This window comes from Cherax quadricarinatus, chromosome 66 (genome assembly GCF_038502225.1).
Source record: "Cherax quadricarinatus isolate ZL_2023a chromosome 66, ASM3850222v1, whole genome shotgun sequence".
NCBI lineage: Eukaryota > Metazoa > Arthropoda > Malacostraca > Decapoda > Parastacidae > Cherax > Cherax quadricarinatus.
Window position 1 is genome coordinate 21,945,279 of NC_091357.1, and position 27,500 is coordinate 21,972,778.

A 27,500-nucleotide genomic window follows, 5' to 3' on the forward strand; every position below is an offset into this window, starting at 1 on the left:
TGTCTAAATACGTCACTCGGGAATCAAGTGAAACATAATTAATAGTTATGTCATATTTTAAATATGGTGATGTGTGGTGTTGGACAGGGATGTTGGGTTTTGTTAGGTAAGAGGACACAGGTGCAACTAATGCGACGTTTTCATTTTGCGGCACGTTTCGCTCTGCAGGAGCTTTGTCAAACCGTTTTATTGTGGCAATATTTCGCTCCTGGAGAGCGAAACTTTGCCACAATAAAATGCCACATTAGTTGTATTGAGAGCCCTTTTATCTAACATATTGTCGGTAATACTACCAACATTATTACGTAAAAGGACACAAGCGCAACTAATGCGACGTTTTTATTGTGGCACAACGTTTTGCTCTCCAAGAGCTTTGTCGAGCCGTTACAAATATACATTGTGTTGTGACTGGAACGCATATTACAATCCTACTTAAGCAAACAAGTTTAAAACCAAGATAAGTAAGCGGAGGGAATGTTACTTTACGACACTGAATAAACAGTCGTAAACCGGTTATCCTATTATCTTTTAAATTTGGCCTTAACCAGGGTGTACGCCCCCAGGATGACACCCACAACCCGGGTACCTATTTACTGCTAGCTGGAGAGGGGCTTCAGGTGTTAAGTGACTTCCTTTAACTGCTGGATTATAACCCCCCCTCCCTCTAATTACGTCATTTTTCAATTATAATCTATCTTGTCTATAATTATCGCAATGAGTTTGTTTTGGTTAGGTGAAGTCCAGGTATAACTTCAATCTGGGGAGAGTTCCGGGGGTCAACGCCCCCGTGGCCCGGTCTGAGACCAGGCCTCATGGGGGATCAGGGTCTGATCAACCAGGCTGTTACTAATGGCCACATAATTGTCATCAAAGATTTGCTAAGATGTACCATGAATTAAGGAAAGATCCTGAACTTCACCTGACCAAAAAATGATATGCGATAGTAATTATGAACCAGGTGGATTATAGTGGACAAATAAATATGATATTAGGAGACAGGAGAACTCAGGCGCCTGTAAGTAGCTTTCTGCATGCATGTGTACCTAATTATCATATATGATATTAGGAGACAGGGGAACTCAGGCGCCTGTAAGTAGCTTTCTGCATGCATGTGTACCTAATTATCATATATGATATTAGGAGACAGGGGAACTCAGGCGCCTGTAAATAGCTTTCTGCATGCATGTGTACCTAATTATCATATATGATATTAGGAGACAGGGGAACTCAGGCGCCTGTAAATAGCTTTCTGCATGCATGTGTACCTAATTATCATATATGATATTAGGAGACAGGGGAACTCAGGCGCCTGTAAATAGCTTTCTGCATGCATGTGTACCTAATTATCATATATGATATTAGGAGACAGGGGAACTCAGGCGCCTGTAAATAGCTTTCTGCATGCATGTGTACCTAATTATCATATATGATATTAGGAGACAGGGGAACTCAGGCGCCTGTAAATAGCTTTCTGCATGCATGTGTACCTAATTATCATATATGATATTAGGAGACAGGGGAACTCAGGCGCCTGTAAATAGCTTTCTGCATGCATGTGTACCTAATTATCATATATGATATTAGGAGACAGGGGAACTCAGGCGCCTGTAAATAGCTTTCTGCATGCATGTGTACCTAATTATCATATATGATATTAGGAGACAGGGGAACTCAGGCGCCTGTAAATAGCTTTCTGCATGCATGTGTACCTAATTATCATATATGATATTAGGAGACAGAGGAACTCAGGCGCCTGTAAATAGCTTTCTGCATGCATGTGTACCTAATTATCATATATGATATTAGGAGACAGGGGAACTCAGGCGCCTGTAAGTAGCTTTCTGCATGCATGTGTACCTAATTATCATGCACCTCTGCATGTTCAGCTCTTCTCTCTGATTATTATAATAATCATTTACCTCTGTACACTATATCATGGTGAAATATAGTGTCTTAATCTCACCCAGGATTGAACTTGGGTACTCTGGTTATGATCCGATGACGCGGCCACTCAGCTCCAACACATCATCATCACCATTCATCAGGGTTAATGAGCACAGTGTTAGGTGTGGAGAAAATGGTGGTGGCAATACTGAGTGCGCTTTTTGTGTGAATATAATAATAATAATAATAATAATAATAATAATAATAATAATAATAATATACTGCCAGCACAGCGGAACATGTGACCTCTGAGGTATTTGTGTTAGGTTAATGTAGTTTAACACCTGGTTCACTGGCACCAGGGATTATTATTTATTATTATTATTATTACTACTACTACTACTACTACTACTACTACTACTACTACTACTACTACTACTACTACTACTACTACTACTACTACTGCTAGTAGTTGTTGTTGTTGTAGCCGTCGTATATCACTACTAAATTCGCTTGGGGTCGTCTCCTTCCCCGTCGAGGAAGAGGCGGCGACCAGAAATATTTTTCAAAAACTAATGACTGTGTAAATTGTTATAACAGGAAGTGTGTGTGTGTGTGTGTGTGTGTGTGGTGTGTGTGTGTGTGTGTGTGTGTGTGTGTGTGTGTGTGTGTGTGTGTGTGTGTGTGTGTGTGTGTGTGTGTACACGTGCTGCGGGTGAGCAAGTGACCAGGAAAACATTTCCTAACAAGCTTGGTATTGCAATCTTTTATCATTATTATTCAGGGGAAGCTCTAAATCCGTAGGTGACTCATACAGCTCCTGGGTGACGAGAGAATCAGGTTGAATCCGAGGAGAGGAAGAGTAACCCCGGTTCATTAGACCAAGATCCCTTCACTGGCACCAAGATCCCTTCACTGGCACCAAGATCCCTTCACTGGCACCAAGATCCCTTCACTGGCACCAAGATTTCTTTACTGGCATCAACATCCCTTCACTGGCATCAAGATCCCTTTACTGGCATCAAGATCCCTTCACTAACATCAAGATCCCTTCACTGGCATCAAGATCCCTTCACTGGCATCAAGATCCCTTCACTAGCATCAAGATCCCTTCACTGGCATCAAGATCCCTTCATTAGCATCAAGATCCCTTCACTGGCATCAAGACACTCCCTGGAAGAGTCACAATCTTGCAACATTGTGAGACAATTAAGGAATATAATGGTACAGGTGTGGGAGCACTAGTTAGTGGTGGCCTCTCATTCCCTCAGTATTACTCCTACCAGCTGTGGCTCATCACTTTCCTATCCCTGTAACAAGTTGTAAACAGCATGGGTGCTGTTATAGTTCATGGCAGACGTAACCAGGAGAGAGGTTGTGCTGGAGGGAGGGGGGAGGGTTTATTGTAGGTATGTGTTTTGTAACATTGTGATACAGTTTGTGTTACAACACACACACACACACAAGCAATGTAGTGGAGACAGGAACTATACATAGTTTTAAGACTAGGTTTGATAAAGCTCATGGAGCAGGGAGAGAGAGAACCTAGTAGCGACCAGTGAAGAGGCGGGGCCAGGAGCTATGAATCGACCCCCTGTAACCACAGTTAGGTGAGTACAGAGTAATTTGACTGAGGAAGGAAGGAGAGCTCACGAACAGTGACCAAGGAAGTCTGTGAAGTGTTGATAAAACGAGTTGAAGATATGTCAGTGTAAACTGGGGCGATACCAGAGAGACTACGGAAGAGTGGGCATCCACAAGTACTGGATGACATCCACAAGTACTGGATGACATCCACAAGTACTGGATGACATCCACAAATACTGGATGACATCCACAAGTACTGGATGACATCCACACAACAGAGAAAGAGGAGGTAAAGAAACTTTTGATGGACCTGGATCATGAAGACAAATGGAACCTGACCAGGTGTTACTGTAACTCTACGAGAGAGAGCAGAAACATTATCTAAATCACTACTTGTGATCTACAATAAGTCAGTGACACGGGACAGTTACCAGAGATCTGGTTGACAGCAAATGTAGTTGCTAAACTGAAGACAGGAGGTAAACAAGATGTGTTAAGCTACAGACCAGTTACACTGACTTGTTTATCATGCAAGGTAATGATCAGAGTGGTAGAACACTTGCACGAAAGTGTTGTGTAACCGGCATGGGTTTAGGGAGGGTAAATCTTGTCTTACTAACTTGTTGAAGTTACTTGATAAAGTAACTAATGTGTTACAAGAATAACAAGAATAGAATAACAAGGAACAAACTCTGATGGATCAAAGAGAATCTTAGGTGAAGGAAACAAAGAGTGACTGTTAGGAAAGAGACTCCAGAATGTGGAAGAGTAACTAGCGGGGTGCCACAAGGATCAGTATTAGGACCACTATTGTTTCTGGTTTATGTAAAGTACATAACAGACAGCATTGATTATATCCCTGTTTGCTGATGATGTGAAATTAATGAGAACAAAAACCCAGATCTTGTGACTAGTCCAAGACGGACCAGTCACTCTCACCTATGTGTGGGGTATTTGTGTATACTTCCAGTCGCTGTAATGTGCCATTTGTTCCTTGAGGACACGGAAACACTCCAGAGTGATCTCAACACAAGACTGGTCAGATAATTGGTTCTTGAATTCAAGTCCAGTAAATACAAGGTTAGGAAGATTGAGGAAGCCACAAGAAGACCGGAAACGTTATAGACACGGGGGGTATGGGGGAGACATAGGCTGCAGACTTCACTCGAAGTGAAAGACCTAGGGGTGAGCATAGTGCCTAGCATATCACCAGAGGTTCAAATCGCCCGAATAATCTCTGCAGTCGGTGCTTGTCTGACAAATCTAGGAGTAACCTTCACGAATGTTAACAAAGAGTCATTCCGGGCGGCGTCGGTGGCGGTGACGGTGGCGGTGGCGGTGGCGGTGGCGGGGACGGTGGTGGGGACGGTGGCGGGGACGGTGGTGGGGGTCATCCAACTTTCAACACATAAACGCTATCATCAACCGCCATTACGCTATCTTTAATTGCCAGCGTAATTGATCGTTACAGCCAACAGTAAAATCTTTGTCGTGAGGAAAGGTGTTAAGACCAATGTTAATGTGGGACCTGTAATCTGTCAGCCAGGGGTGACCCCCTCCACTGTCAGCCAGGGGTGACCCCTCCACTGTCAGCCAGGGGTGACCCCTCCACTGTCAGCCAGGGGTGACCCCCTCCACCTGTTCCTGTAACTCTCAGCCAGGGGTGACCCCTCCACTGTCAGCCAGGGGTGACCCCTCCACTGTCAGCCAGGGGTGACCCCTCCACTGTCAGCCAGGGGTGACCCCCTCCACCTGTTCCTGTAACTCTCAGCCAGGGGTGACCCCTCCACTGTCAGCCAGGGGTGACCCCCTCCACCTGTTCCTGTAACTCTCAGCCAGGGGTGACCCCTCTACCTTTAACTGTCAGTCAGGGGTGACCCCCTTCACCTGTAACTGTCAGCCAGGGGTGACTCCTCCACCTGTAACTGTGAGCCAGGGGTGACCCCTCCACCTGTGACTGTCAGCCAGGGGTGACCCCCTCCACCTGTACCTGTAACTCTCAGCCAGGGGTGACCCCTCTACCTGTAACTCAGCCAGGGGTGACCCCCTCCACCTGTAACTGTCAGCCAGGGGTGACCCCCTCCACCTGTAACTGTCAGCCAGGGGTGACCCCCTCCACCTGTAACTGTCAGCCAGGGGTGACCCCCTCCACCTGTAACTGTCAGCCAGGGGTGACCCCCTCCACCTGTAACTGTCAGCCAGGGGTGACCCCCTCCACCTGTAACTGTCAGCCAGGGGTGACCCCCTACACCTGTAACTGTCAGCCAGGGGTGACCCCCTCCACCTGTAACTGTCAGCCAGGGGTGACCCCCTCCACCTGTAACTGTCAGCCAGGGGTGACCCCCTCCACCTGTACCTGTAACATCAGCCATGGGTGACCCCTCTACCTGTAACTGTCAGCCAGGGGTGACCCCCTCCACCTGTACCTGTAACTGTCAGCCAGGGGTGACCCCTCCACCTGTACCTGTAACATCAGCCATGGGTGACCCCTCTACCTGTAACTGTCAGCCAGGGGTCACCCCCCTCCACCTGTACCTGTAACTGTCAACCAGGGGTGACCCCTCCACCTGTACCTGTCAGCCATGGGTGACCCCTGTACCTGCACTTGTACCCGTAACTATACCTGTACACTTGTACCTGCACTTGTTACACTTGTACCAAGGTCTTGGGCATTGCGGGCCACCACAGTACAGCAGTATCACAGGAGGCTGAGAGAGGTGTGGTGGGCATCAGGTAGCCACTTCAGTACCCCGTGCTTGAACAATGTTCAATATTTGTTCATCAATAACATGTTGGCTTCTCTCCCTGACCTTGGCTTCACGCCAATAAAAAGATTTACCTCTGAAAAAAATTGTAATGGAGTGTTAGGAGGATGATGGCGCGTCTTGTGTGACCAACCACCAGTGAGTCTGGCATCACAGTGGTGGAGGGAGTGATGGTCAGAGTGTTTCTTCTTTCTCGGGTTACCCTGCTTCGGTGGGAGACGGCCCATGTATTTATAATAATAGTAATGGCAATAACAATGATAATAACAATAACAACAGCAATAATAATTATGGTGTTACTGTCATTATGGTACGTACGTATTACCAAGTACTTATGGTACGTACGTATTACCAAGTACTTATGGTACGTACGTATTACCAAGTACTTATGGTACGTACGTATTACCAAGTACTTATGGTACGTACGTATTACCAAGTACTTATGGTACGTACGTATTACTAAGTAATTATGGTACGTACGTATTACAAAGTACTTATGGTACGTACGTATTACTAAGTAATTATGGTACGTACGTATTACTAAGTACTTATGGTACGTACGTATTACCAAGTACTTATGGTACATACGTATTACCAAGTACTTATGGTACGTACGTATTACCAAGTACTTATGGTACATACGTATTACCAAGTACTTATGGTACGTAAGTATTACCAAGTACTTATGGTACGTACGTATTACAAAGTACTTATGGTACATACGTATTACCAAGTACTTATGGTACGTACGTATTACCATATACTTATGTTACGTACGTATTACCAAGTACATAGGGTACGTACGTATTACCAAGTAATTATGGTACGTACGTATTACTAAGTACTTATGGTACGTACGTATTACCAAGTACTTAGGGTACGTACGTATTACCAAGTAATTATGGTACGTACGTATTACCAAGTACTAAGGGTACGTACGTATTACCAAGTAATTATGGTACGTACGTATTACTAAGTACTTATGGTACGTACGTATTACCAAGTACTTAGGGTACGTACGTATTACCAATTACTTAGGGTACGTACGTATTACCAAGTACTTAAGGTACGTACGTATTACCAAGTACTTAGGGTACGTACGTATTACTGGTCAACCAAAAAATTTCGTCGCCAAGGGTGTTTGAAGGAATTTAGGTCATGTTGTGGTTCCTCTCATTGGAGAATATATATTGATAATTATATTTATACTTTCCATGAAAGAAATGACATGTGATCCTATGTTTATTTAATGTATTATATTGTTTTAAATAAATATAAAAACAAATTGGAGAATGACAGTTTACCTGGAGAGAGTTCGGGGGTCAACGCCCCCGCGGCCCGGTCTGTGAGTTTGTGAGATTCAGCACACCTGCCATCAATATTGTGCATATATTTTACCTGGAGTTTACCTGGAGGGGGTTTCGAGGGTGACAATCTATATATACAGATAGTTTTAATTAAGATTAGAAGTTTATATTTAAATGGCTTTAATATTTAATGAAAGGAGTTGTGTCCACAACGACCACCTGACAGTAGGCCTACTAGAAGTTTGAAATATTATTGCATAATAGTGACCAATATTGTGTTGCTGTGAAGATGATCATTGTGTTGCTGTGAAGATGATCATTGTGTTGCTGTGAAGATGATCATTGTGTTGCTGTGAAGATGATCATTGTGTTGCTGTGAAGATGATCATAGTGTTGCTGTTGATCATTGTTGCTGTGAAGATGATCATAGTGTTGCTGTGAAGATGAACATTGTGTTGCTGTGAAGATGTGTTGCTGTGAAGATGATCATTGTGTTGCTGTGAAGATGATCATTGTGTTGCTGTGAAGATGATCATTGTGTTGCTGTGAAGATGATCATTGTGTTGCTGTGAAGATGATCATTGTGTTGCTGTGAAGATGAACATGGTCTTGCTGTGAAGATGTGTCTTGCTGTGAAGATGATCATAGTGTTGCTGTGAAGATGATCATAGTGTTGCTGTGAAGATGATCATTGTGTTGCTGTGAAGATGATCATTGTCTTGCTGTGAAGATGATCATTGTGTTGCTGTGAAGATGATCATTGTGTTGCTGTGAAGATGATCATTGTCTTGCTGTGAAGATGATCATTGTGTTGCTGTGAAGATGATCATTGTGTTGCTGTGAAGATGATCATTGTGTTGCTGTGAAGATGATCATTGTGTTGCTGTGAAGATGATCATTGTGTTGCTGTGAAGATGATCATTGTGTTGCTGTGAAGATGATCATTGTGTTGCTGTGAAGATGATCATGAAGATGTGTTGCTGTGAAGATGATCATTGTGTTGCTGTGAAGATGATCATTGTGTTGCTGTGAAGATGATCATTGTGTTGCTGTGAAGATGATCATTGTGTTGCTGTGAAGATGATCATTGTGTTGCTGTGAAGATGATCATTGTGTTGCTGTGAAGATGATCATTGTGTTGCTGTGAAGATGATCATAGTGTTGCTGTGAAGATGATCATTGTGTTGCTGTGAAGATGATCATTGTGTTGCTGTGAAGATGATCATAGTGTTGCTGTGAAGATGATGCTGTGAAGATGATATTGTGTTGCTGTGAAGATGATCATTGTGTTGCTGTGAAGATGATCATTGTGTTGCTGTGAAGATGATCATTGTGTTGCTGTGAAGATGATCATTGTGTTGCTGTGAAGATGATCATTGTGTTGCTGTGAAGATGATCATTGTGTTGCTGTGAAGATGATCATAGTGTTGCTGTGAAGATGATCATTGTGTTGCTGTGAAGATGATTATGTTGCTGTGAAGATGATCATTGTGTTGCTGTGAAGATGATCATCTGTGAAGATGATCATTGTGTTGCTGTGAAGATGATCATTGTGTTGCTGTGAAGATGATCATTGTGTTGCTGTGAAGATGATCATTGTGTTGCTGTGAAGATGATCATAGTGTTGCTGTGAAGATGATCATTGTGTTGCTGTGAAGATGATCATTGTGTTGCTGTGCCTGTGAAGATGATCATTGTGTTGCTGTGAAGATGATCATTGTGTTGCTGTGAAGATGATCATTGTGTTGCTGTGAAGATGATCATTGTGTTGCTGTGAAGATGATCATTGTGTTGCTGTGAAGATGATCATTGTGTTGCTGTGAAGATGATCATTGTGTTGCTGTGAAGATGATCATTGTGTTGCTGTGAAGATGATCATTGTGTTGCTGTGAAGATGATCATTGTGTTGCTGTGAAGATGATCATTGTGTTGCTGTGAAGATGATCATAGTGTTGCTGTGAAGATGATCATTGTGTTGCTGTGAAGATGATCATTGTGTTGCTGTGAAGATGATCATTGTGTTGCTGTGAAGATGATCATTGTGTTGCTGTGAAGATGATCATTGTGTTGCTGTGAAGATGATCATTGTGTTGCTGTGAAGATGATCATAGTGTTGCTGTGAAGATGATCATTGTGTTGCTGTGAAGATGATCATTGTGTTGCTGTGAAGATGATCATTGTGTTGCTGTGAAGATGATCATTGTGTTGCTGTGAAGATGATCATTGTGTTGCTGTGAAGATGATCATTGTGTTGCTGTGAAGATGATCATTGTGTTGCTGTGAAGATGATCATTGTGTTGCTGTGAAGATGATCATTGTGTTGCTGTGAAGATGATCATTGTGTTGCTGTGAAGATGATCATTGTGTTGCTGTGAAGATGATCATTGTGTTGCTGTGAAGATGATCATTGTGTTGCTGTGAAGATGATCATAGTGTTGCTGTGAAGATTGTGTTGCTGTGAAGATGATCATTGTGTTGCTGTGAAGATGATCATTGTGTTGCTGTGAAGATGATCATTGTGTTGCTGTGAAGATGATCATTGTGTTGCTGTGAAGATGATCATTGTGTTGCTGTGAAGATGATCATTGTGTTGCTGTGAAGATGATCATTGTGTTGCTGTGAAGATGATCATTGTGTTGCTGTGAAGATGATCATTGTGTTGCTGTGAAGATGATCATTGTGTTGCTGTGAAGATGATCATTGTGTTGCTGTGAAGATGATCATTGTGTTGCTGTGAAGATGATCATTGTGTTGCTGTGAAGATGATCATTGTGTTGCTGTGAAGATGATCATTGTGTTGCTGTGAAGATGATCATTGTGTTGCTGTGAAGATGATCATTGTGTTGCTGTGAAGATGATCATAGTGTTGCTGTGAAGATGATCATTGTGTTGCTGTGAAGATGATCATAGTGTTGCTGTGAAGATGATCATTGTGTTGCTGTGAAGATGATCATTGTGTTGCTGTGAAGATGATCATAGTGTTGCTGTGAAGATGATCATAGTGTTGCTGTGAAGATGATCATAGTGTTGCTGTGAAGAGATGATCATTGTGTTGCTGTGAAGATGATCATTGTGTTGCTGTGAAGATGATCATAGTGTTGCTGTGAAGATGATCAGTGTGTTGCTGTGAAGATGATCATTGTGTTGCTGTGAAGATGATCATTGTGTTGCTGTGAAGATGATCATAGTGTTGCTGTGAAGATGATCATAGTGTTGCTGTGAAGATGATCATTGTGTTGCTGTGAAGATGATCATTGTGTTGCTGTGAAGATGATCATTGTGTTGCTGTGAAGATGATCATTGTGTTGCTGTGAAGATGATCATTGTGTTGCTGTGAAGATGATCATTGTGTTGCTGTGAAGATGATCATAGTGTTGCTGTGAAGATGATCATAGTGTTGCTGTGAAGATGATCATAGTGTTGCTGTGAAGATGATCATAGTGTTGCTGTGAAGATGATCATAGTGTTGCTGTGAAGATCATAGTGTTGCTGTGAAGATGATCATAGTGTTGCTGTGAAGATGATCATAGTGTTGCTGTGATGATCATAGTGTTGCTGTGAAGATGATCATAGTGTTGCTGTGAAGATGATCATAGTGTTGCTGTGAAGATGATCATAGTGTTGCTGTGAAGATGATCATTGTGTTGCTGTGAAGATGATCATAGTGTTGCTGTGAAGATGATCATTGTGTTGCTGTGATGATCATTGTGTTGCTGTGAAGATGATCATTGTGTTGCTGTGAAGATGATCATAGTGTTGCTGTGAAGATGATCATTGTGTTGCTGTGAAGATGATCATAGTGTTGCTGTGAAGATGATCATTGTGTTGCTGTGAAGATGATCATAGTGTTGCTGTGAAGATGATCATTGTGTTGCTGTGAAGATGATCATTGTGTTGCTGTGATGATCATAGTGTTGCTGTGAAGATGATCATTGTGTTGCTGTGAAGATGATCATAGTGTTGCTGTGAAGATGATTATTGTGTTGACTAGTGTGATGCAGCTAGCTGACTAGTCTGGGGTCTTCTCTCTCCTCTCTGTTGACTAGTGTGATGCAGCTAGTTGACTAGTCTGGGGTCTTCTCTCTCCTCTCTGTTGACTAGTGTGATGCAGCTAGCTGGCTAGTCTGGGGTCTTCTCTCTCCTCTCTGTTGACTAGTGTGATGCAGCTAGCTGGCTAGTCTGGGGTCTTCTCTCTCCTCTCTGTTGACTAGTGTGATGCAGCTAGCTGGCTAGTCTGGGGTCTTCTCTCTCCTCTCTGTTGACTAGTGTGATGCAGCTAGCTGGCTAGTCTGGGGTCTTCTCTCTCCTCTCTGTTGACTAGTGTGATGCAGCTAGCTGGCTAGTCTGGGGTCTTCTCTCTCCTCTCTGTTGACTAGTGTGATGCAGCTAGTTGACTAGTCTGGGGTCTTCTCTCTCCTCTCTGTTGACTAGTGTGATGCAGCTAGTTGACTAGTCTGGGGTCTTCTCTCTCCTCTCTGTTGACTAGTGTGATGCAGCTAGCTGGCTAGTCTGGGGTCTTCTCTCTCCTCTCTGTTGACTAGTGTGATGCAGCTAGCTGGCTAGTCTGGGGTCTTCTCTCTCCTCTCTGTTGACTAGTGTGATGCAGCTAGCTGGCTAGTCTGGGGTCTTCTCTCTCCTCTCTGTTGACTAGTGTGATGCAGCTAGCTGGCTAGTCTGGGGTCTTCTCTCTCCTCTCTGTTGACTAGTGTGATGCAGCTAGCTGGCTAGTCTGGGGTCTTCTCTCTCCTCTCTGTTGACTAGTGTGATGCAGCTAGCTGGCTAGTCTGGGGTCTTCTCTCTCCTCTCTGTTGACTAGTGTGATGCAGCTAGCTGGCTAGTCTGGGGTCTTCTCTCTCCTCTCTGTTGACTAGTGTGATGCAGCTAGCTGGCTAGTCTGGGGTCTTCTCTCTCCTCTCTGTTGACTAGTGTGATGCAGCTAGCTGGCTAGTCTGGGGTCTTCTCTCTCCTCTCTGTTGACTAGTGTGATGCAGCTAGCTGGCTAGTCTGGGGTCTTCTCTCTCCTCTCTGTTGACTAGTGTGATGCAGCTAGTTGACTAGTCTGGGGTCTTCTCTCTCCTCTCTGTTGACTAGTGTGATGCAGCTAGCTGGCTAGTCTGGGGTCTTCTCTCTCCTCTCTGTTGACTAGTGTGATGCAGCTAGTTGACTAGTCTGGGGTCTTCTCTCTCCTCTCTGTTGACTAGTGTGATGCAGCTAGCTGGCTAGTCTGGGGTCTTCTCTCTCCTCTCTGTTGACTAGTGTGATGCAGCTAGTTGACTAGTCTGGGGTCTTCTCTCTCCTCTCTGTTGACTAGTGTGATGCAGCTAGTTGACTAGTCTGGGGTCTTCTCTCTCCTCTCTGTTGACTAGTGTGATGCAGCTAGCTGGCTAGTCTGGGGTCTTCTCTCTCCTCTCTGTTGACTAGTGTGATGCAGCTAGTTGACTAGTCTGGGGTCTTCTCTCTCCTCTCTGTTGACTAGTGTGATGCAGCTAGCTGGCTAGTCTGGGGTCTTCTCTCTCCTCTCTGTTGACTAGTGTGATGCAGCTAGCTGGCTAGTCTGGGGTCTTCTCTCTCCTCTCTGTTGACTAGTGTGATGCAGCTAGTTGACTAGTCTGGGGTCTTCTCTCTCCTCTCTGTTGACTAGTGTGATGCAGCTAGCTGGCTAGTCTGGGGTCTTCTCTCTCCTCTCTGTTGACTAGTGTGATGCAGCTAGTTGACTAGTCTGGGGTCTTCTCTCTCCTCTCTGTTGACTAGTGTGATGCAGCTAGCTGGCTAGTCTGGGGTCTTCTCTCTCCTCTCTGTTGACTAGTGTGATGCAGCTAGCTGGCTAGTCTGGGGTCTTCTCTCTCCTCTCTGTTGACTAGTGTGATGCAGCTAGTTGACTAGTCTGGGGTCTTCTCTCTCCTCTCTGTTGACTAGTGTGATGCAGCTAGCTGGACTAGTCTGGGGTCTTCTCTCTCCTCTCTGTTGACTAGTGTGATGCAGCTAGCTGGCTAGTCTGGGGTCTTCTCTCTCCTCTCTGTTGACTAGTGTGATGCAGCTAGCTGGCTAGTCTGGGGTCTTCTCTCTCCTCTCTGTTGACTAGTGTGATGCAGCTAGCTGGCTAGTCTGGGGTCTTCTCTCTCCTCTCTGTTGACTAGTGTGATGCAGCTAGCTGGCTAGTCTGGGGTCTTCTCTCTCCTCTCTGTTGACTAGTGTGATGCAGCTAGCTGGCTAGTCTGGGGTCTTCTCTCTCCTCTCTGTTGACTAGTGTGATGCAGCTAGCTGGCTAGTCTGGGGTCTTCTCTCTCCTCTCTGTTGACTAGTGTGATGCAGCTAGCTGGCTAGTCTGGGGTCTTCTCTCTCCTCTCTGTTGACTAGTGTGATGCAGCTAGCTGGCTAGTCTGGGGTCTTCTCTCTCCTCTCTGTTGACTAGTGTGATGCAGCTAGCTGGCTAGTCTGGGGTCTTCTCTCTCCTCTCTGTTGACTAGTGTGATGCAGCTAGCTGGCTAGTCTGGGGTCTTCTCTCTCCTCTCTGTTGACTAGTGTGATGCAGCTAGTTGACTAGTCTGGGGTCTTCTCTCTCCTCTCTGTTGACTAGTGTGATGCAGCTAGCTGGCTAGTCTGGGGTCTTCTCTCTCCTCTCTGTTGACTAGTGTGATGCAGCTAGCTGGCTAGTCTGGGGTCTTCTCTCTCCTCTCTGTTGACTAGTGTGATGCAGCTAGCTGGACTAGTCTGGGGTCTTCTCTCTCCTCTCTGTTGACTAGTGTGATGCTAGCTGGCTAGTCTGGGGTCTTCTCTCTCCTCTCTGTTGCAGCTAGTTGCTAGTCTGGGGTCTTCTCTCTCCTCTCTGTTGACTAGTGTGATGCAGCTAGCTGGCTAGTCTGGGGTCATCTCTATCCTCTCTGTTGACTAGTGTGATGCAGCTATGCTAGACTAGTGTGATGCAGCTAGGCTAGTCTGGGGTCTTCTCTCTCCTCTCTGTTGACTAGTGTGATGCAGCTAGCTGGCTAGTCTGGGGTCTTCTCTCTCCTCTCTGTTGACTAGTGTGATGCAGCTAGCTGGCTAGTCTGGGGTCTTCTCTCTCCTCTCTGTTGACTAGTGTGATGCAGCTAGCTGGCTAGTCTGGGGTCTTCTCTCTCCTCTCTGTTGACTAGTGTGATGCAGCTAGTTGACTAGTCTGGGGTCTTCTCTCTCCTCTCTGTTGACTAGTGTGATGCAGCTAGTTGACTAGTCTGGGGTCTTCTCTCTCCTCTCTGTTGACTAGTGTGATGCAGCTAGCTGGCTAGTCTGGGGTCTTCTCTCTCCTCTCTGTTGACTAGTGTGATGCAGCTAGCTGGCTAGTCTGGGGTCTTCTCTCTCCTCTCTGTTGACTAGTGTGATGCAGCTAGCTGGCTAGTCTGGGGTCTTCTCTCTCCTCTCTGTTGACTAGTGTGATGCAGCTAGCTGGCTAGTCTGGGGTCTTCTCTCTCCTCTCTGTTGACTAGTGTGATGCAGCTAGCTGGCTAGTCTGGGGTCTTCTCTCTCCTCTCTGTTGACTAGTGTGATGCAGCTAGTGGACTAGTCTGGGGTCTTCTCTCTCCTCTCTGTTGAATAGTGTGATGCAGCTAGCTGGCTAGTCTGGGGTCTTCTCTCTCCTCTCTGTTGACTAGTGTGATGCAGCTAGCTGACTAGTCTGGGGTCTTCTCTCTCCTCTCTGTTGACTAGTGTGATGCAGCTAGCTGGCTAGTCTGGGGTCTTCTCTCTCCTCTCTGTTGACTAGTGTGATGCAGCTAGCTGGCTAGTCTGGGGTCTTCTCTCTCCTCTCTGTTGACTAGTGTGATGCAGCTAGTTGACTAGTCTGGGGTCTTCTCTCTCCTCTCTGTTGACTAGTGTGATGCAGCTAGCTGGCTAGTCTGGGGTCTTCTCTCTCCTCTCTGTTGACTAGTGTGATGCAGCTAGCTGACTAGTCTGGGGTCTTCTCTCTCCTCTCTGTTGACTAGTGTGATGCAGCTAGCTGGCTAGTCTGGGGTCTTCTCTCTCCTCTCTGTTGACTAGTGTGATGCAGCTAGTTGACTAGTCTGGGGTCTTCTCTCTCCTCTCTGTTGACTAGTGTGATGCAGCTAGCTGGCTAGTCTGGGGTCTTCTCTCTCCTCTCTGTTGACTAGTGTGATGCAGCTAGTTGGCTAGTCTGGGCTCTTCTCTCTCCTCTCTGTTGACTAGTGTGATGCAGCTAGCTGGCTAGTCTGGGGTCTTCTCTCTCCTCTCTGTTGACTAGTGTGATGCAGCTAGTTGACTAGTCTGGGGTCTTCTCTCTCCTCTCTGTTGACTAGTGTGATGCAGCTAGCTGGCTAGTCTGGGGTCTTCTCTCTCCTCTCTGTTGACTAGTGTGATGCAGCTAGTTGCTAGTCTGGGCTCTTCTCTCTCCTCTCTGTTGACTAGTGTGATGCAGCTAGCTGGCTAGTCTGGGGTCTTCTCTCTCCTCTCTGTTGACTAGTGTGATGCAGCTAGCTGGCTAGTCTGGGGTCTTCTCTCTCCTCTCTGTTGACTAGTGTGATGCAGCTAGTTGACTAGTCTGGGGTCTTCTCTCTCCTCTCTGTTGACTAGTCTGGGGTCTTCTCTCTCCTCTCTGTTGACTAGTGTGATGCAGCTAGCTGGCTAGTCTGGGGCAGCTAGCTAGGCTAGTCTGGGGTCTTCTCTCTCCTCTCTGTTGACTAGTGTGATGCAGCTAGCTGGCTAGTCTGGGGTCTTCTCTCTCCTCTCTGTTGACTAGTGTGATGCAGCTAGTTGACTAGTCTGGGGTCTTCTCTCTCCTCTCTGTTGACTAGTGTGATGCAGCTAGCTGGCTAGTCTGGGGTCTTCTCTCTCCTCTCTGTTGACTAGTGTGATGCAGCTAGCTGGCTAGTCTGGGGTCTTCTCTCTCCTCTCTGTTGACTAGTGTGATGCAGCTAGCTGGCTAGTCTGGGGTCTTCTCTCTCCTCTCTGTTGACTAGTGTGATGCAGCTAGTTGACTAGTCTGGGGTCTTCTCTCTCCTCTCTGTTGACTAGTGTGATGCAGCTAGCTGGCTAGTCTGGGGTCTTCTCTCTCCTCTCTGTTGACTAGTGTGATGCAGCTAGCTGGCTAGTCTGGGGTCTTCTCTCTCCTCTCTGTTGACTAGTGTGATGCAGCTAGCTGACTAGTCTGGGGTCTTCTCTCTCCTCTCTGTTGACTAGTGTGATGCAGCTAGCTGGCTAGTCTGGGGTCTTCTCTCTCCTCTCTGTTGACTAGTGTGATGCAGCTAGCTAGTCTGGGGTCTTCTCTCTCCTCTCTGTTGACTAGTGTGATGCAGCTAGCTCTAGTCTGGGGTCTTCTCTCTCCTCTCTGTTGACTAGTGTGATGCAGCTAGCTGGCTAGTCTGGGGTCTTCTCTCTCCTCTCTGTTGACTAGTGTGATTGCTAGTCTGGGGTCTTCTCTCTCCTCTCTGTTGACTAGACTAGTGATGCAGCTAGCTGGCTAGTCTGGGGTCTTCTCTCTCCTCTCTGTTGACTAGTGTGATGCAGCTAGTTGACTAGTCTGGGGTCTTCTCTCTCCTCTCTGTTGACTAGTGTGATGCAGCTAGCTGGCTAGACTAGTGTGATGCAGCTAGTCTAGGGGTCTTCTCTCTCCTCTCTGTTGACTAGTGTGATGCAGCTAGCTAGTCTGGGGTCATCTCTCTCCTCTCTGTTGACTAGTGTGATGCAGCTAGTTGGCTAGTCTGGGGTCTTCTCTCTCCTCTCTGTTGACTAGTGTGATGCAGCTAGCTGGCTAGTCTGGGGTCTTCTCTCTCCTCTCTGTTGACTAGTGTGATGCAGCTAGCTGACTAGTCTGGGGTCTTCTCTCTCCTCTCTGTTGACTAGTGTGATGCAGCTAGCTGGCTAGTCTGGGCTCATCTCTCTCCTCTCTGTTGACTAGTGTGATGCAGCTAGCTGGCTAGTCTGGGGTCTTCTCTCTCCTCTCTGTTGACTAGTGTGATGCAGCTAGCTGGCTAGTCTGGGGTCTTCTCTCTCCTCTCTGTTGACTAGTGTGATGCAGCTAGTTGGCTAGTCTGGGGTCTTCTCTCTCCTCTCTGTTGACTAGTGTGATGCAGCTAGCTGCTAGTCTGGGGTCTTCTCTCTCCTCTCTGTTGACTAGTGTGATGCAGCTAGCTGGCTAGTCTGGGGTCTTCTCTCTCCTCTCTGTTGACTAGTGTGATGCAGCTAGCTGGCTAGTCTGGGGTCTTCTCTCTCCTCTCTGTTGACTAGTGTGATGCAGCTAGCTGGCTAGTCTGGGGTCTTCTCTCTCCTCTCTGTTGACTAGTGTGATGCAGCTAGTTGGCTAGTCTGGGGTCTTCTCTCTCCTCTCTGTTGACTAGTGTGATGCAGCTAGCTGGCTAGTCTGGGGTCTTCTCTCTCCTCTCTGTTGACTAGTGTGATGCAGCTAGTTGACTAGTCTGGGGTCTTCTCTCTCCTCTCTGTTGACTAGTGTGATGCAGCTATGCTAGTCTGGGGTCTTCTCTCTCCTCTCTGTTGACTAGTGTGATGCAGCTAGTTGGCTAGTCTGGGGTCTTCTCTCTCCTCTCTGTTGACTAGTGTGATGCAGCTAGCTGACTAGTCTGGGGTCTTCTCTCTCCTCTCTGTTGACTAGTGTGATGCAGCTAGCTGGCTAGTCTGGGGTCTTCTCTCTCCTCTCTGTTGACTAGTGTGATGCAGCTAGCTGGCTAGTCTGGGGTCTTCTCTCTCCTCTCTGTTGACTAGTGTGATGCAGCTAGCTGGCTAGTCTGGGGTCTTCTCTCTCCTCTCTGTTGACTAGTGTGATGCAGCTAGCTGGCTAGTCTGGGGTCTTCTCTCTCCTCTCTGTTGACTAGTGTGATGCAGCTAGCTGGCTAGTCTGGGGTCTTCTCTCTCCTCTCTGTTGACTAGTGTGATGCAGCTAGTTGACTAGTCTGGGGTCTTCTCTCTCCTCTCTGTTGACTAGTGTGATGCAGCTAGCTGGACTAGTCTGGGGTCTTCTCTCTCCTCTCTGTTGACTAGTGTGATGCAGCTAGTTGATTAGTCTGGGGTCTTCTCTCTCCTCTCTGTTGACTAGTGTGATGCAGCTAGCTGACTAGTCTGGGGTCTTCTCTCTCCTCTCTGTTGACTAGTGTGATGCAGCTAGTTGACTAGTCTGGGGTCTTCTCTCTCCTCTCTGTTGACTAGTGTGATGCAGCTAGTTGACTAGTCTGGGGTCTTCTCTCTCCTCTCTGTTGACTAGTGTGATGCAGCTAGCTGGCTAGTCTGGGGTCTTCTCTCTCCTCTCTGTTGACTAGTGTGATGCAGCTAGCTGGCTAGTCTGGGGTCTTCTCTCTCCTCTCTGTTGACTAGTGTGATGCAGCTAGTTGACTAGTCTGGGGTCTTCTCTCTCCTCTCTGTTGACTAGTGTGATGCAGCTAGTTGACTAGTCTGGGGTCTTCTCTCTCCTCTCTGTTGACTAGTGTGATGCAGCTAGCTGCTAGTCTGGGGTCTTCTCTCTCCTCTCTGTTGACTAGTGTGATGCAGCTAGTTGACTAGTCTGGGGTCTTCTCTCTCCTCTCTGTTGACTAGTGTGATGCAGCTAGCTGGCTAGTCTGGGGTCTTCTCTCTCCTCTCTGTTGACTAGTGTGATGCAGCTAGTTGACTAGTCTGGGGTCTTCTCTCTCCTCTCTGTTGACTAGTGTGATGCAGCTAGCTGGGTAGTCTGGGCTCTTCTCTCTCCTCTCTGTTGACTAGTGTGATGCAGCTAGTTGCTAGTCTGGGGTCTTCTCTCTCCTCTCTGTTGACTAGTGTGATAGCTGTTGCTAGTCTGGGGTCTTCTCTCTCCTCTGTGTTGACTAGTGTGATGCAGCTAGCTGACTAGTCTGGGGTCTTCTCTCTCCTCTCTGTTGACTAGTGTGATGCAGCTAGCTGGCTAGTCTGGGGTCTTCTCTCTCCTCTCTGTTGACTAGTGTGATGCAGCTAGTTGACTAGTCTGGGGTCTTCTCTCTCCTCTCTGTTGACTAGTGTGATGCAGCTAGCTGGCTAGTCTGGGGTCTTCTCTCTCCTCTCTGTTGACTAGTGTGATGCAGCTAGCTGGCTAGTCTGGGGTCTTCTCTCTCCTCTCTGTTGACTAGTGTGATGCAGCTAGCTGGCTAGTCTGGGGTCTTCTCTCTCCTCTCTGTTGACTAGTGTGATGCAGCTAGTTGACTAGTCTGGGGTCTTCTCTCTCCTCTCTGTTGACTAGTGTGATGCAGCTCTAGTCTGGGGTCTTCTCTCTCCTCTCTGTTGACTAGTGTGATGCAGCTAGCTGGCTAGTCTGGGGTCTTCTCTCTCCTCTCTGTTGACTAGTGTGATGCAGCTAGCTGGCTAGTCTGGGGTCTTCTCTCTCCTCTCTGTTGACTAGTGTGATGCAGCTAGCTGGCTAGTCTGGGGTCTTCTCTCTCCTCTCTGTTGACTAGTGTGATGCAGCTAGTTGACTAGTCTGGGGTCTTCTCTCTCCTCTCTGTTGACTAGTGTGATGCAGCTAGCTGGCTAGTCTGGGGTCTTCTCTCTCCTCTCTGTTGACTAGTGTGATGCAGCTAGCTGGCTAGTCTGGGGTCTTCTCTCTCCTCTCTGTTGACTAGTGTGATGCCGCTAGCTAGTTGACTAGTGTGGGGTCTTCTCTCTCCTCTCTGTTGACTAGTGTGATGCAGCTAGCTGGCTAGTCTGGGGTCTTCTCTCTCCTCTCTGTTGACTAGTGTGATGCAGCTAGTTGGCTAGTCTGGGGTCTTCTCTCTCCTCTCTGTTGACTAGTGTGATGCAGCTAGCTGCTAGTCTGGGGTCTTCTCTCTCCTCTCTGTTGACTAGTGTGATGCAGCTAGTTGACTAGTCTGGGGTCTTCTCTCTCCTCTCTGTTGACTAGTGTGATGCAGCTAGCTGGCTAGTCTGGGGTCTTCTCTCTCCTCTCTGTTGACTAGTGTGATGCAGCTAGTTGACTAGTCTGGGGTCTTCTCTCTCCTCTCTGTTGACTAGTGTGATGCAGCTAGTTGGCTAGTCTGGGGTCTTCTCTCTCCTCTCTGTTGACTAGTGTGATGCAGCTAGTTGACTAGTCTGGGGTCTTCTCTCTCCTCTCTGTTGACTAGTGTGATGCAGCTAGCTGGCTAGTCTGGGGTCTTCTCTCTCCTCTCTGTTGACTAGTGTGATGCAGCTAGTTGACTAGTCTGGGGTCTTCTCTCTCCTCTCTGTTGACTAGTGTGATGCAGCTAGCTGGCTAGTCTGGGGTCTTCTCTCTCCTCTCTGTTGACTAGTGTGATGCAGCTAGCTGGCTAGTCTGGGGTCTTCTCTCTCCTCTCTGTTGACTAGTGTGATGCAGCTAGTTGACTAGTCTGGGGTCTTCTCTCTCCTCTCTGTTGACTAGTGTGATGCAGCTAGCTGGCTAGTCTGGGGTCTTCTCTCTCCTCTCTGTTGACTAGTGTGATGCAGCTAGTTGACTAGTCTGGGGTCTTCTCTCTCCTCTCTGTTGACTAGTGTGATGCAGCTAGCTGCTAGTCTGGGGTCTTCTCTCTCCTCTCTGTTGACTAGTGTGATGCAGCTAGCTGGCTAGTCTGGGGTCTTCTCTCTCCTCTCTGTTGACTAGTGTGATGCAGCTAGCTGGCTAGTCTGGGGTCTTCTCTCTCCTCTCTGTTGACTAGTGTGATGCAGCTAGCTGGCTAGTCTGGGGTCTTCTCTCTCCTCTCTGTTGACTAGTGTGATGCAGCTAGCTGGCTAGTCTGGGGTCTTCTCTCTCCTCTCTGTTGACTAGTGTGATGCAGCTAGCTGGCTAGTCTGGGGTCTTCTCTCTCCTCTCTGTTGACTAGTGTGATGCAGCTAGCTGGCTAGTCTGGGGTCTTCTCTCTCCTCTCTGTTGACTAGTGTGATGCAGCTAGCTGGCTAGTCTGGGGTCTTCTCTCTCCTCTCTGTTGACTAGTGTGATGCAGCTAGCTGGCTAGTCTGGGGTCTTCTCTCTCCTCTCTGTTGACTAGTGTGATGCAGCTAGCTGGCTAGTCTGGGGTCTTCTCTCTCCTCTCTGTTGACTAGTGTGATGCAGCTAGCTGGCTAGTCTGGGGTCATCTCTCTCCTCCCTGTTGACTAATGTGATGCAGCTAGCTGGCTAGTCTGGGGTCTTCTCTCTCCTCTCTGTTGACTAGTGTGATGCAGCTAGCTGGCTAGTCTGGGGTCTTCTCTCTCCTCTCTGTTGACTAGTGTGATGCAGCTAGCTGGCTAGTCTGGGGTCTTCTCTCTCCTCTCTGTTGACTAGTGTGATGCAGCTAGCTGGCTAGTCTGGGGTCTTCTCTCTCCTCTCTGTTGACTAGTGTGATGCAGCTAGTTGCTAGTCTGGGGTCTTCTCTCTCCTCTCTGTTGACTAGTGTGATGCAGCTAGCTTGACTAGTCTGGGGTCTTCTCTCTCCTCTCTGTTGACTAGTGTGATGCAGCTAGCTGGCTAGTCTGGGGTCTTCTCTCTCCTCTCTGTTGACTAGTGTGATGCAGCTAGCTGGCTAGTCTGGGGTCTTCTCTCTCCTCTCTGTTGACTAGTGTGATGCAGCTAGTTGACTAGTCTGGGGTCTTCTCTCTCCTCTCTGTTGACTAGTGTGATGCAGCTAGCTGGCTAGTCTGGGGTCTTCTCTCTCCTCTCTGTTGACTAGTGTGATGCAGCTAGCTGACTAGTCTGGGGTCTTCTCTCTCCTCTCTGTTGACTAGTGTGATGCAGCTAGCTGGCTAGTCTGGGGTCTTCTCTCTCCTCTCTGTTGACTAGTGTGATGCAGCTAGTTGACTAGTCTGGGGTCTTCTCTCTCCTCTCTGTTGACTAGTGTGATGCAGCTAGCTGGCTAGTCTGGGGTCTTCTCTCTCCTCTCTGTTGACTAGTGTGATGCAGCTATGCTAGTCTGGGGTCTTCTCTCTCCTCTCTGTTGACTAGTGTGATGCAGCTAGTTGGCTAGTCTGGGGTCTTCTCTCTCCTCTCTGTTGACTAGTGTGATGCAGCTAGCTGGCTAGTCTGGGGTCTTCTCTCTCCTCTCTGTTGACTAGTGTGATGCAGCTAGCTGGCTAGTCTGGGGTCTTCTCTCTCCTCTCTGTTGACTAGTGTGATGCAGCTAGCTGGCTAGTCTGGGGTCTTCTCTCTCCTCTCTGTTGACTAGTGTGATGCAGCCTGGCTAGTCTGTCTTCTCTCTCCTCTCTGTTGACTAGTGTGATGCAGCTAGCTGGCTAGTCTGGGGTCTTCTCTCTCCTCTCTGTTGACTAGTGTGATGCAGCTAGCTGGCTAGTCTGGGGTCTTCTCTCTCCTCTCTGTTGACTAGTGTGATGCAGCTAGCTGGCTAGTCTGGGGTCTTCTCTCTCCTCTCTGTTGACTAGTGTGATGCAGCTAGCTGGCTAGTCTGGGGTCTTCTCTCTCCTCTCTGTTGACTAGTGTGATGCAGCTAGCTGGCTAGTCTGGGGTCTTCTCTCTCCTCTCTGTTGACTAGTGTGATGCAGCTAGTTGACTAGTCTGGGGTCTTCTCTCTCCTCTCTGTTGACTAGTGTGATGCAGCTAGCTGGCTAGTCTGGGGTCTTCTCTCTCCTCTCTGTTGACTAGTGTGATGCAGCTAGCTGGCTAGTCTGGGGTCTTCTCTCTCCTCTCTGTTGACTAGTGTGATGCAGCTAGCTGGCTAGTCTGGGGTCTTCTCTCTCCTCTCTGTTGACTAGTGTGATGCAGCTAGCTGGCTAGTCTGGGGTCTTCTCTCTCCTCTCTGTTGACTAGTGTGATGCAGCTAGCTGGCTAGTCTGGGGTCTTCTCTCTCCTCTCTGTTGACTAGTGTGATGCAGCTAGCTGGCTAGTCTGGGGTCTTCTCTCTCCTCTCTGTTGACTAGTGTGATGCAGCTAGTTGACTAGTCTGGGGTCTTCTCTCTCCTCTCTGTTGACTAGTGTGATGCAGCTAGCTGGCTAGTCTGGGGTCTTCTCTCTCCTCTCTGTTGACTAGTGTGATGCAGCTAGCTGGCTAGTCTGGGGTCTTCTCTCTCCTCTCTGTTGACTAGTGTGATGCAGCTAGCTGGCTAGTCTGGGGTCTTCTCTCTCCTCTCTGTTGACTAGTGTGATGCAGCTAGCTGGCTAGTCTGGGGTCTTCTCTCTCCTCTCTGTTGACTAGTGTGATGCAGCTAGTTGACTAGTCTGGGGTCTTCTCTCTCCTCTCTGTTGACTAGTGTGATGCAGCTAGCTGGCTAGTCTGGGGTCTTCTCTCTCCTCTCTGTTGACTAGTGTGATGCAGCTAGCTGGCTAGTCTGGGGTCTTCTCTCTCCTCTCTGTTGACTAGTGTGATGCAGCTAGCTGGCTAGTCTGGGGTCTTCTCTCTCCTCTCTGTTGACTAGTGTGATGCAGCTAGCTGGCTAGTCTGGGGTCTTCTCTCTCCTCTCTGTTGACTAGTGTGATGCAGCTAGCTGGCTAGTCTGGGGTCTTCTCTCTCCTCTCTGTTGACTAGTGTGATGCAGCTAGCTGGCTAGTCTGGGGTCTTCTCTCTCCTCTCTGTTGACTAGTGTGATGCAGCTAGCTGGCTAGTCTGGGGTCTTCTCTCTCCTCTCTGTTGACTAGTGTGATGCAGCTAGTTGACTAGTCTGGGGTCTTCTCTCTCCTCTCTGTTGACTAGTGTGATGCAGCTAGCTGGCTAGTCTGGGGTCTTCTCTCTCCTCTCTGTTGACTAGTGTGATGCAGCTAGTTGACTAGTCTGGGGTCTTCTCTCTCCTCTCTGTTGACTAGTGTGATGCAGCTAGCTGGCTAGTCTGGGGTCTTCTCTCTCCTCTCTGTTGACTAGTGTGATGCAGCTAGTTGGCTAGTCTGGGGTCTTCTCTCTCCTCTCTGTTGACTAGTGTGATGCAGCTAGCTGGCTAGTCTGGGGTCTTCTCTCTCCTCTCTGTTGACTAGTGTGATGCAGCTAGCTGGCTAGTCTGGGGTCTTCTCTCTCCTCTCTGTTGACTAGTGTGATGCAGCTAGCTGGCTAGTCTGGGGTCTTCTCTCTCCTCTCTGTTGACTAGTGTGATGCAGCTAGCTGGCTAGTCTGGGGTCTTCTCTCTCCTCTCTGTTGACTAGTGTGATGCAGCTAGCTGGCTAGTCTGGGGTCTTCTCTCTCCTCTCTGTTGACTAGTGTGATGCAGCTAGTCTAGGGGTCTTCTCTCTCCTCTCTGTTGACTAGTGTGATGCAGCTATGCTAGACTAGCTAGTGTGATGAGCTAGTCTGGGGTCTTCTCTCTCCTCTCTGTTGACTAGTGTGATGCAGCTAGCTGGCTAGTCTGGGGTCTTCTCTCTCCTCTCTGTTGACTAGTGTGATGCAGCTAGCTGGCTAGTCTGGGGTCTTCTCTCTCCTCTCTGTTGACTAGTGTGATGCAGCTAGCTGGCTAGTCTGGGGTCTTCTCTCTCCTCTCTGTTGACTAGTGTGATGCAGCTAGCTGGCTAGTCTGGGGTCTTCTCTCTCCTCTCTGTTGACTAGTGTGATGCAGCTAGCTGGCTAGTCTGGGGTCTTCTCTCTCCTCTCTGTTGACTAGTGTGATGCAGCTAGCTGGCTAGTCTGGGGTCTTCTCTCTCCTCTCTGTTGACTAGTGTGATGCAGCTAGCTGGCTAGTCTGGGGTCTTCTCTCTCCTCTCTGTTGACTAGTGTGATGCAGCTAGCTGGCTAGTCTGGGGTCTTCTCTCTCCTCTCTGTTGACTAGTGTGATGCAGCTAGCTGGCTAGTCTGGGGTCTTCTCTCTCCTCTCTGTTGACTAGTGTGATGCAGCTAGCTGGCTAGTCTGGGGTCTTCTCTCTCCTCTCTGTTGACTAGTGTGATGCAGCTAGTCTGGGGTCTTCTCTCTCCTCTCTGTTGACTAGTGTGATGCAGCTAGCTGGACTAGTCTGGGGTCTTCTCTCTCCTCTCTGTTGACTAGTGTGATGCAGCTAGCTGGCTAGTCTGGGGTCTTCTCTCTCCTCTCTGTTGACTAGTGTGATGCAGCTAGCTGGCTAGTCTGGGGTCTTCTCTCTCCTCTCTGTTGACTAGTGTGATGCAGCTAGCTGGCTAGTCTGGGGTCTTCTCTCTCCTCTCTGTTGACTAGTGTGATGCAGCTAGCTGGCTAGTCTGGGGTCTTCTCTCTCCTCTCTGTTGACTAGTGTGATGCAGCTAGCTGGCTAGTCTGGGGTCTTCTCTCTCCTCTCTGTTGACTAGTGTGATGCAGCTAGCTGGCTAGTCTGGGGTCTTCTCTCTCCTCTCTGTTGACTAGTGTGATGCAGCTAGTTGCTAGTCTGGGGTCTTCTCTCTCCTCTCTGTTGACTAGTGTGATGCAGCTAGCTGGCTAGTCTGGGGTCTTCTCTCTCCTCTCTGTTGACTAGTGTGATGCAGCTAGCTGGCTAGTCTGGGGTCTTCTCTCTCCTCTCTGTTGACTAGTGTGATGCAGCTAGCTGGCTAGTCTGGGGTCTTCTCTCTCCTCTCTGTTGACTAGTGTGATGCAGCTAGCTGGCTAGTCTGGGGTCTTCTCTCTCCTCTCTGTTGACTAGTGTGATGCAGCTAGTTGGCTAGTCTGGGGTCTTCTCTCTCCTCTCTGTTGACTAGTGTGATGCAGCTAGTTGGCTAGTCTGGGGTCTTCTCTCTCCTCTCTGTTGACTAGTGTGATGCAGCTAGTTGGCTAGTCTGGGGTCTTCTCTCTCCTCTCTGTTGACTAGTGTGATGCAGCTAGCTGGCTAGTCTGGGGTCTTCTCTCTCCTCTCTGTTGACTAGTGTGATGCAGAGCTGGCTAGTCTGTGGTCTTCTCTCTCCTCTTTGTTGACTAGTGTGATGCAGCTAGCTGGCTAGTCTGGGCTCTTCTCTCTCCTCTCTGTTGACTAGTGTGATGCAGCTAGTTGGCTAGTCTGGGGTCTTCTCTCTCCTCTCTGTTGACTAGTGTGATGCAGCTAGCTGGCTAGTCTGGGGTCTTCTCTCTCCTCTCTGTTGACTAGTGTGATGCAGCTAGCTGGCTAGTCTGGGGTCTTCTCTCTCCTCTCTGTTGACTAGTGTGATGCAGCTAGCTGGCTAGTCTGGGGTCTTCTCTCTCCTCTCTGTTGACTAGTGTGATGCAGCTAGTGATGGCTAGTCTGGGGTCTTCTCTCTCCTCTCTGTTGACTAGTGTGATGCAGCTAGCTGGCTAGTCTGGGGTCTTCTCTCTCCTCTCTGTTGACTAGTGTGATGCAGCTAGCTGGCTAGTCTGGGGTCTTCTCTCTCCTCTCTGTTGACTAGTGTGATGCAGCTAGCTGGCTAGTCTGGGGTCTTCTCTCTCCTCTCTGTTGACTAGTGTGATGCAGCTAGTTGGCTAGTCTGGGGTCTTCTCTCTCCTCTCTGTTGACTAGTGTGATGCAGCTAGCTGGCTAGTCTGGGGTCTTCTCTCTCCTCTCTGTTGACTAGTGTGATGCAGCTAGTTGACTAGTCTGGGGTCTTCTCTCTCCTCTCTGTTGACTAGTGTGATGCAGCTAGCTGGCTAGTCTGGGGTCTTCTCTCTCCTCTCTGTTGACTAGTGTGATGCAGCTAGCTGGCTAGTCTGGGGTCTTCTCTCTCCTCTCTGTTGACTAGTGTGATGCAGCTAGCTGGCTAGTCTGGGGTCTTCTCTCTCCTCTCTGTTGACTAGTGTGATGCAGCTAGCTGGCTAGTCTGGGGTCTTCTCTCTCCTCTCTGTTGACTAGTGTGATGCAGCTAGCTGGCTAGTCTGGGGTCTTCTCTCTCCTCTCTGTTGACTAGTGTGATGCAGCTAGCTGGCTAGTCTGGGGTCTTCTCTCTCCTCTCTGTTGACTAGTGTGATGCAGCTAGCTGGCTAGTCTGGGGTCTTCTCTCTCCTCTCTGTTGACTAGTGTGATGCAGCTAGTTGGCTAGTCTGGGGTCTCTCTGTTGACTAGTGTGATGCAGCTAGCTGGCTAGTCTGGGGTCTTCTCTCTCCTCTCTGTTGACTAGTGTGATGCAGCTAGTTGGCTAGTCTGGGGTCTTCTCTCTCCTCTCTGTTGACTAGTGTGATGCAGCTAGCTGGCTAGTCTGGGGTCTTC

The 27,500-nt window shown here is 48.0% G+C and overlaps 1 protein-coding gene across 3 annotated transcripts in view; it reads left to right on the forward strand.

Annotated features, from left to right (window-relative positions):
• LOC128704016 (uncharacterized) overlaps positions 1 to 27,500 on the forward strand; it is a 77,719-nt gene that overhangs the window by 15,031 nt on the left and 35,188 nt on the right. The window contains exon 1 of one of the 3 annotated variants that reach the window (XM_053798926.2): positions 3,400 to 3,494. The exons of the other annotated variants lie outside the window; for them this stretch is intronic. The gene's annotated coding sequence lies outside the window, so the exon portion shown is untranslated. Of the gene's footprint in view, positions 1 to 3,399; positions 3,495 to 27,500 lie in introns of those variants that run through there. 3 annotated transcript variants of the gene reach the window in all.